This window comes from Papaver somniferum, chromosome 4, assembly GCF_003573695.1.
Source record: "Papaver somniferum cultivar HN1 chromosome 4, ASM357369v1, whole genome shotgun sequence".
Taxonomy (NCBI): Eukaryota; Viridiplantae; Streptophyta; class Magnoliopsida; order Ranunculales; family Papaveraceae; genus Papaver; species Papaver somniferum.
The window spans coordinates 9,237,693-9,247,827 of record NC_039361.1 but is presented as its reverse complement, the minus strand read 5'-3'; the positions used below and the strand labels follow the sequence as shown (position 1 = coordinate 9,247,827).

Genomic DNA, 10,135 nt, shown 5'->3' with positions numbered 1-10,135 from the left:
ATTAAGGCTTGTCATATTTGTGCAACAATGCTGAAGAGGCAATAATATTAAAGAAAAAGATAAGACGAGATCAATGGGTTTTCGCATGAAAGTGCGAAGACGTCCTGCGATTTCGTCGCAAGACTGCAATGTAATGGGGCTTTATTTTCGCAAGAATATTTAGGCCTGTTATATTTTCGCAACATTCCTGAAAAGGCCATAATACAAAAGAAAAAAGTTAAGGCAAGATCAATGGGTTTTTGCATGAAATTGCAAGGACGTCCTGCGATTTTGTCGTAATGACAAGAGGTGGCATAATAAGACCTTTAACTAGGAAGGAAAAATAAGACCACACAGGGATGAGATTTTGAAAAGAATCAAAATTCACTTTGCATATGATTGCGAAATTATACAGAAATAACTGCGAAGTTGAGGCACAAAATAAGAAAAATCTGCAAAATCTCTCATTTGGATACAAATAACAGAGGCAAGTATGGGAATGAATGAAATTAGAAAATGTTATTTTTCTCCACACGATAGATTTACGCAAAAATTAAAAAATTAATGATTATATTGATTAACCATATTGCAAGGAAGAATTGTTTTAATGAATGCAGGTCAAAATGAAAGAAACTCATATAATAAGGAATATGGAGAACCAAAAGAATTCGCAAATATACAGAAAGAAGGAATAAATATACAAGTATTACAGAAGATTAAAGAAAGAACAAGGACTACTTCTTAGTTGATCCTTCATCATCTTCATCAGACTTATTCCCCTCTTCGTCTACATCAGAACTTTTATCTCCATCAGAACCTTCATCACCATCAGATCTTCATCATCAGCTTCGCTATCATAAATAGTCAGACTAGGAATGTTCTTTGGGATCTCCTCCAAGAGACAAGGATAATCAGAATGAGGAATAACATGGTCATCACAAACCATTTGAATAGTTTGATTGCGAAAATGCATAGGATCGTTCTTAAAGTTCGCAACAATGATCTTGATTTGATTCTTTAATCTAGAATACTTATCGTTGCGATAAGAAAGATTCTTTGCGAGTTCCTCTTTTTCAGCTTCAAGTTCCTCAATTCTTTCGCGATATCTACTTTCAGAATCTGTGAGCAAAAGGCAATCAATTAATAACTTGATGAAAATTCATAAGAAACAAAAGATTAGTGAAAAAGAACAGTTAATAACCTTCTTTGTCAGAAATCATATCTCTAATCAAGGTTGTATGCTCAACTTGGAGACTAACATTTACACTTAAATATTTTCTGGCATCGTCTAATATTTTCGCAGCCCAAGCGAATTCATCCTCAATATTTATAAGGAGACGAGAACGAATTTGGTTTTCTCTTTCGCAGAGCTCGGTATTCTTGCGGTTAGCTTCATCTCGTTCAAGTTGAACTTCAAGAAGGGTCTCTTGGAATTTCTCCAAAGCCTTAGCACCTTGATCAGAGATGTGATCCTTATCATCTATGAGACCGCTAATTTTGATTCTTAACTCATTGATTTTCTCTTTAGAATTAAGAGGCGCTTAAATCGGTTGGATAAGCCTAAACTATATATATGTTCAATCTCTAAGAGGCGAAATTTGTTCTTCTCGCGAAGACATTTGACTTCAACTTCCAGTTCCTCATTTTTTGTATGAAATTGAAGATTCTTCTCTTCAATAATTTCGCGTTTCCTCTCCAAAACTAAGGCAATAGCGAAAGAAGCTTTTCCAGCCTGCGAGAAAATGTAAAGAGTATTAAAATAGAAAGAGATTTTGAGTTACAATAATGAAGAAGTAAAAGTATGAAAGCATACCAGACTATTAAGAGAATGCAGGAAGTTAGGAGTAACCGATCTAGAAACTCCGCGAAGATAATTATCATCATCCAGTAAAGGAAGATCGCAAATCGTAGCGAGAGCTTTGCAGGTATTAGCGAATTGATTATCTCTCATTCCTTGCCAAGAATCAGAAAAGAGGCCAGAGAGCTTAGCCATAGAAGATTCAGATGGAGAATCTTCATTTGCAGCAAGGTCATCATTATCCTCATCATCCTCATCACTCTCGGAGTTTTCATGAGAAGAAATATTTGAAGGAGAGGAAGAACGGATTTTTATCTTCTTTGAAGGAGGAGCAGTTGGTTTTTCCCTGCGAAGAGCACCTTTGCCTTTATCACCAGTCTTCACAACATTGGCAGGCTCTTCTATCTCAGCAATAATCTTCACACACAGATAGAAATAAGAAATAGAGACAACAATATACTTTTTAAAATCATAAAAGAATATTTCTTACCTCATCTGTGTATGAGCGAAGAGCTAATAAGGTACTAGCATTTCCAGTCCTGTGATAGCTATCTTTCAGTTTCTGGATCTGTAGAATGTTGTAAGAATCAGTGAACAAAAGAATAAAGACAAATAAAGAAATATAAAGTGGGTGAAACTGGAAGAGACATACCTCTTTCTCCTTCTCGGGCCAAGAGAATACCCAAGGTTGATCAGAAGCGAGATTCTCAGGAAGAACATTTGACCCAACAATGTAAGGTCCTTTCAGCATCAAGGGAAAAACACACCATTTATCATCTTTGGATTGGCGAGGAGTTGTGTTCTTACCAGAGTGACAATCAATGTCCTGCATGAGTATTTTAGCTTCATCAATATTATCTTTCCTTTTCAAGCGAATACCCCAGCGAGTATTCTCTTTCTTCATGGAGATCAATTCATAATTTTCAAAGAAACTCGCTATTGTGTATTTTTCAGCAATTATCTCCAAGTCTGCGAATTTAGGATCCCTAAGTTATTTGGAGTAAAGAGATCCTTTACCAGCATCACGGTTAGCGAACTCTAGCATCATACGGATGCAATCCCCACTCAATTGGAAGATAGCTCGCGAAAATCCTGAGTGAGCGAGAATTTCATAGAATAGAGGAATATATGGGTCATAAAGAGAAATGGGGAGACCTGCGAGAATTTGACCTAGCGAAATTATGATTGATTGATCATCACAATGTTGATCAGAGAAAAGTTTGATAGAAAGAATTGAGTTGGCACTTTCACCAGGAATGGTAGAAAGTGTGAAACCTTTCTCAGCAAGATCTTTTTGGATGTCTTTTAAGTTTTTCTCATGTTTGTGGCCACTTGGAGGCATATCTGAATATAGAGTATGGGAATGGATAAAAAGTAAGAAGATTGAAGAGGGAAGAATTACAGTAGCAGAACTTACGGAAGAACAATAGAGTTGCAAATATGAGAGAATAAAAAGAGAAGAGAAAGTAAAAAGAAAATGGAAAGAAGAGTAAAGAGAATATATAAAGAAGATTTTGAGTTTACTCGAAGAAATAAACACCATTAATGCGAAAAGACGTGAGCGGTTGAAAAACAGCGGTTACAGAAGACGTGTCAAGAAATAGATGATAGAAAGAATACGTGTGATAAATGCAGAATATGAAGAGATGAACAGATGCGGTATTTGTCACATCATTCTCTACTTCGCAGAGAAGATATGAGAAGAGGCAAGATGTAGGATCAGAATCTCGCAGCAATAATGCCTCAGCAAAATTATTAACAACACAACACAGCAGCGTCGTAGAATAACTTCAGAAACGAAATAATAAACGACGTCAGCTAAATCATGAGAAAAATGTGATGGTGCTACGAAAATTAGAGAGTTTGCGAGGTTAACATTCGTAAGGATGCGAGAATGTCGCAAGTCATATCCGAAAATAAAGGACAAATTAGCTGTCATCCACTATGTAAAAATCTATGTAAAGAGCCGATCAGCTGTAAGGAGGAGAGAGATCTTTTTTGAGTGAGAAACAAGTAAATAGGAGAGAGAAAATCTAGAGCAGTGGTTATGCTTGATTCCTTTATCTTTTCTTGTAAGATTGTTCAAAGATTGATCAATAAAATTAAGATTTTTAATCTAAAATGAGTTGAATGTTAATGAAATCTCTTGAGGGGCGTAGTGTAGGATTTCCTGCAACTACAAAATCAATCACATACCTTTGTTGATGAAGTACTTGTTGATGTCTTCTTATAGCCTTCAATCTTCAATCTTCATCCTTTAAGGATAGCTTCGATTCAACTTCTTAGACCTAAACTCTTTAGTATGCTAAATCAAGAATGCATTTTGACAACTAAAATTGACAACTAACTTGACATACCAACGCTAGTGGGTTCAACCGAGCAGTGCTCTAACACAAACAACATCATAATCGGGAACTAAAATCATTCCTTAGCCTCCGATTATTACACTCTAAAGTCCTTTGTGATCTGTAACCAAACAACACCATATTCGGTAACGAAGTTAACTACTTAAACTTCCGATTATATTATTCGGCAGGTTTATTTTATATGTTTCCTTCGATTATTGTATGTGAAGAAAACTTTGTTTTCTGTATCCAAACAACACCATAATCGGGAACATATATCACTCCTTGGCTTTCGATTATAACAGCAGAAAGTCCTTTTGGTTTCTGTATCCAAACAACATAATATTCGAAAATTAAATTAACTCATAAGGTTTCTGATTATGGTAATCGGTTGGTTACTTAACCAAATAAACTACCGCTTATAGTTAATCGGTAGGCTTCTATATTAATAATCTTCCGATTGCATCCATTAGATAAAGACCTTAACGTTACAATCACTTTAAAACCACCTAAATACTCTTACAATCACTTAAAAGTATTAAAAAATATCACAACTTCCAGTGACCATAAAAATTGTCCCTCTTGATTTTGTAGCATCCTTCATGTTCAAATCGTTTCCCGTAGAGGTCCACATACCGGCGATTCGCAAGATTTCTCTGAAATTACGAATGAGTAACAAGTTATTACTAACTTATGTTAATGTGAGTCGGAGTTACAGAGATACTTACTCGTTTTTCATACATCCACCAAGGAAAAGCTTCCCTAACAAATCGTTCCTCATCTTCAAGTTTGTCAATCTCCTTATCGAGCGCCTTTAACCTCATCTTAATGTCATTGGATGATCTTCGAATTCGATTACCATCTAACGCCTCAAATACCATTAAAATACGGTTCCATAGCTGCTCTTGGGATTCCGATTTGTGGAGCTTGTGAACACGATCATGAGCAGTTACCACAACGTACGCTCTATAAATAGCATAATCTTCTTCTTCGGCAAAAGCAATATCCATGTTTTCGAAAAGAAAAATTAGAACTGAAGAGAGGAAATAGTTTGGTGCAATTGGGTTGATAGATATGAGTTTCTTTATATAGGTTTAGGGTCCAACGGCTCTTTTTCTTTTTCCCAAAAACTCCAACGGCTATTTCATAAATTTGGTTAAAACTGCAACGACTAATTTGACGAAGGTTGAATCTGGGAAAACCAATAAGCTATAGGTATTTAAGTTAGAATATCTACCGATTACGGTAGATTTCAAAATTTGAATCTGGGGCAACCTATAATCGAGAGGTTTTGTAACCTATTTCAAAATTTGATGGTATGCTATGTTTTAAAACAGATGAGCAGGTTCAAGAGTTTGTCCAAATGGCGCACTAATTGAATAAAGGCCGGAGAGCCTGTGCCACTTGAGAAGATAAAAAAGCACCAAGAGTTGATTGATAACATTGACAATGAAGATTATGCATCTCAGTTTGTGGAAAAAGGCAAGCAACCTACAAAGAAGGTGACCAAAAGAACTCGGGCGTCATCGAGCACTCAAGTTGATGAAACCAATGATGATGTTGGTCCAAGTCGTAGACGTAGTAAAGGTCGCAAAGTCATGGCAAATAGGAAGAACTAAACTCTCGGTGTTTTGTTAACTTTATGGATAACTTTGTTTATGTCGGATTATGTCATTTTCAAAGTTTGTGTCGGATTATAAGTTGGTACGTTATGTTTATGGTTTGTGAATGGTTCGTTTTGTGAATTATGAATGGTTTTATTGCTATCTTTATGCATTTAACGATGACTCGCAAGCGAATCACATGCAAAGATATGAAACTTTTGAATTTTACACAAACAATCGGAAGATTAGTTTATATACATAGCTCCCGATTCTGGGGATATTGCAATTTTATTTTTAGAATCGGGAGATATTTATATTTTTTACCTACCGAATCTGGAGATTTTGCAAAAAAACATCAGATTCGGGAGATTGTTAATTTCGTTGCCTACCGATTATGCTTTCTGAACAAATAATTTTTGTTCTATATCCAAACCACACCATATTCGGGAACTAAGTTAAGTTATTAAACTGCTGATTATTGTCATCGGTAGGGTGAGTTTATATTATTCCTACGATTATTTTATGTGAAGAAAACTTTGTTTTTTGTATCCAAGCAACGCCATAATCGGGAACTAACATCATTCCTTAGCCTTCGATTATTACACTCTAAAGTCCTTTGTGATCTGTAACCAAACAACACCATATTCGGTAACGAAGTTAACTACTTAAACTTCCGATTATATTATTCGGTAGGTTTATTTTATATGTTTCCTTCGATTATTCTATGTGAAGAAAACTTTGTTTTCTGTATCCAAACAACACCATAATCGGGAACATATATCACTCCTTGGCTTTCGATTAATTAAGTGGACAGAAATTTTCATGAACTTCTTTTTGAAATTACAGTTGGCTTATTTTCTTGCCAGTAATGTGCATATTTTAGTTTATTCTTTCATTTCAGAAGCCTTCTAACTTGTGTTTGTAGTTATACCAGAGTCTATTAGCTAGTCTAAGTAACTTCAGCTTAATCAATTGTGACATAATCGGCTTAATCAAATTTTTCCCAAATCTAAGTAACTTCAGCTTAATCAAGCGGAACAAATGCAAAATAGCGGATAAATCTCTACTGAACGAACTCTAGAGGACTGAATTTGAGTATGGATATGAATTTCTCATTGCAGCCACAAATCACCATATATAAAGAGGACTGCTCACCCAGAAATTTGAAAAGGCTTAACATCCATGAAAGGCTACAAACAAAGGAAAGTAATCGATCGTAGTTAAACAAATCTGATGTATTTTCTACTAAGGAAGTCCTATAGAAGATCATACATCTATACATTTGTAGATTAGTTTTATTTTTATGTCTTTGTTTACACCAAGACCAGCTTTATAACCAAACATCAAGTGTATGCCTAAACGGTTCAAGCATGATAACAACGTAGATTATGAGTTAGTTCAAGTGGCTAATCTTCAATGTGACCAACTATAACAGGAAAACCTTAACTATCTGGTGACGGTGTGTAAGATAATGAAATCAGCTTAGACCTATAACCATCAGCCCCATCACCGTCTTTCACGACAATCCCATTAGGTCTCGTGAAGTCTTCTGATGAAATTTTAGGTCTTGCGAAGTCTTCAGATGAAATTTTCGAGGCGAAACCGTTTTCAGGAATGGAGTCAGAAATGGCAATAAGTGACTCCCTAGTCGGCAGACTCTGATCAAGAATGGACTCGGTCTGATCAGGAATGGACTCGGAGATGGCAATAAGCGACTCCCTAGTCAGCTCCTTGGATGACACCACCTTGCACGGTGAATTGGTATCCATACAATGACGATACTCTCTGTCCTGTAGAGTTCCATTCACAAATAGTTCAGCAACAGTAGTAAAGTAGAAGTTAAAAGACCACAATCAAAAGACAAACAACAAATAATTGGAGAACAATTTGTATAAGAAAACATAAAGAACATCACATACTTCAACAGCTATGTAAATTGAAGGTGAACAACTATCTTCCATCAACATACACTTGATTTCACACACACTCTTCCTTAGTTTTCTCTGCTTTGAACCCACAATCCTCTCGAGGTTTGCACACCTCCGAACTTCACCTCTTCTTTACCCTATGAGGCTACTTGAAGTCACCCTTAATTTTCTAAGGTGCTATCCCTCTATTTATAGACTAAAATCTAATATTAAAAACACTAATTATAGAAATTCTCAGGCAATAGTCAATTTCCTGTACCAATACCAATACCAATTCCATATATACCTGTATCAATACCAATACCAATTACATATATTAGATGTTTCCTAACAGTAGATGTCGTACCCAAAATAGCAACTTCAAAAGTGACCTAAATATCCAAAGGCACATCAGACAAGGCTTGTATATACAGTACACAAACATCAGCTTGAGGAATGCAAGCCAGCAAAGCTTAAGGCATGTTGGCATCTACAAAAAAGTGTCAACGCCATGCGGATCACAGATCTTGTCTCTCGGCACCGATAAAGGTCAAGCGGAGGCTAAAAAAAGGTCCTCAGAACCAAGAAATTAAAGAACTAGTGCAAAAAACAGGGTGCTGATTCTGCTGAAGGAGGGTCACTAATCTCCTCTATGCCCAAAAACAAAGCTCTAACCAATAACCCCTGTGAGAAATTAAAGGCACTAAAAAATCCTGTTCTTTATGTAGTAACCAGAATAATTGATGGAATTTGAATCACTCATAATGACTTAACGAGTAGTAAAAGTGCAATTCTTTACAACCTGAGAGCAACTTTAGCATGTACCATAACCAGCTCTTAGTTAAACTCACAGTTGCTTACCTCTAATGATGCTTATCCGTAGCCCTTCTAGACCAGATTTTGACATAATCTAATCACATTTATTTGAGTTTACCTTTACTTTGTAGATGGATAAGTATAACTAATCAGTTTTATGAAGAATACTCAGGAACACCTCATACAAGAAGATTATGACGAAATTTGTCCTAATCTCAACTGAACTCTGAGATCATAGCCAATTTCGTCAAAGTAAACCCACTTTAGATACATTTGGATAAGATTATGATCACCTATAACATTGCATACATGCTTTCGAAAGATGTATTTCCGTTTCTTATACAGATGACTAATTGTTTCGGAGAATATAAACCTGGAAATAGGCCTATAAACTGCTCCATAATCCGCAGAATTATGAGTAATTCTTTACTAACCCTACAGCACTCATCATATTTCCATTACTTGAAATGGAGGTCATAGCCATTTCAACGTATCTAGTAAGATTGATGGATCAGTATGTATCAGATTACACAAGCTCAAACTAACAAGATATACTGACCACTGGTTTCTTCTAATCTCGATACTTCAAATATGTTTGTGAATCACATGAATCCATTCATTCTGACATTAAACATTAAAAGCATCCCAAAGTCTAACATCAAATGATTAAAAGGACAAAGTCTTCTGGATAAGGCAAAAGATCTGAATCCCTTATTTTTCCAGATCACCTATCTAATGGTTCAAAACATCCTAGTACACAATAAATTGGTCTTTGTTACCATAAAACCTCACAAAATCAACATCCGGGATTTGAATAATTCTTTACCCAATTTATCCATCCATAGATTGACATTTGGAATTGGATCAGAATCACAAAATTTCAGAAATCCAAGAAAACAAATTCACAAAAAATCCTAATAATTAACCTAGTTTATGTTAATAAAACGGATAAGGTCAAAATCATGATAATACAGAGATAAAACAGGAGATATTCATGGTTTTCAGACAAGATTTGTACAAAACTGAAACACCTATTTTAGAGAGATTGAGAGATCGTACCTTAACGGATTCTGCGAGAATTTCTTTCAAATCGTGAGAATTTTCAGGAAAGAAAATAGGTTCAATCTCTCTTTTTCTTTCTTCTTGTTGTTTTTCTGGAATGAAAAGTTGAAAACCCAAAACCTCCTGGTTTCTTTATATTTTCAACATCATCCGCTCTGTATGAATAATAAGACCAAATCTGATTTGTTCATCACCTAACCCCACCAACAACTGTGAACCGTTATTGTATTTTTGTTTTTCTCCCCGTAGATTCTAGCTGGAACCAGAAGAAATCCCAATTGGTTTTTGATCCAACGGATGGTGGTTTATAGAGTTTGGTTGTTTTGGTTTGTAGATCTAATTGTGGTTTGACACGTTTTAAGTACTGTAGTACGGGGATGGATAGGTGACAGCAATGACAGAGAAGTTGATGACTCGTTTCTTATTAGGATAGAGAAAATATATGTTTGGATTTATGTGTCAGAAAAGACTCTGTCTCACACCTAGTTAGTAAGTTCGCGAATGATTCGCGAATCATTCGCGAATTTTTCCGTATCACGAATTTTACCGTCTTATTCGCGTACGTTTGCAACTCCGAACCCAAGTCGCGTATTATGTGGCATTCTCGGATTATTCGCGAACCGT

The 10,135-nt window shown here is 35.7% G+C and overlaps 1 long non-coding RNA gene across 1 annotated transcript; it reads right to left on the bottom strand.

Moving 5' to 3' along the window:
• Positions 1-6,877: 6,877 nt before the first annotated feature.
• Positions 6,878-9,721, bottom strand: LOC113274709. Its single transcript, XR_003323160.1, has 2 exons — positions 9,509-9,721; positions 6,878-7,516 (listed from the first exon to the last, which is right to left on the bottom strand). It is a non-coding gene; the product is annotated as an uncharacterized LOC113274709 (long non-coding RNA).
• Between the last annotated feature and the right edge of the window lie 414 nt (positions 9,722-10,135).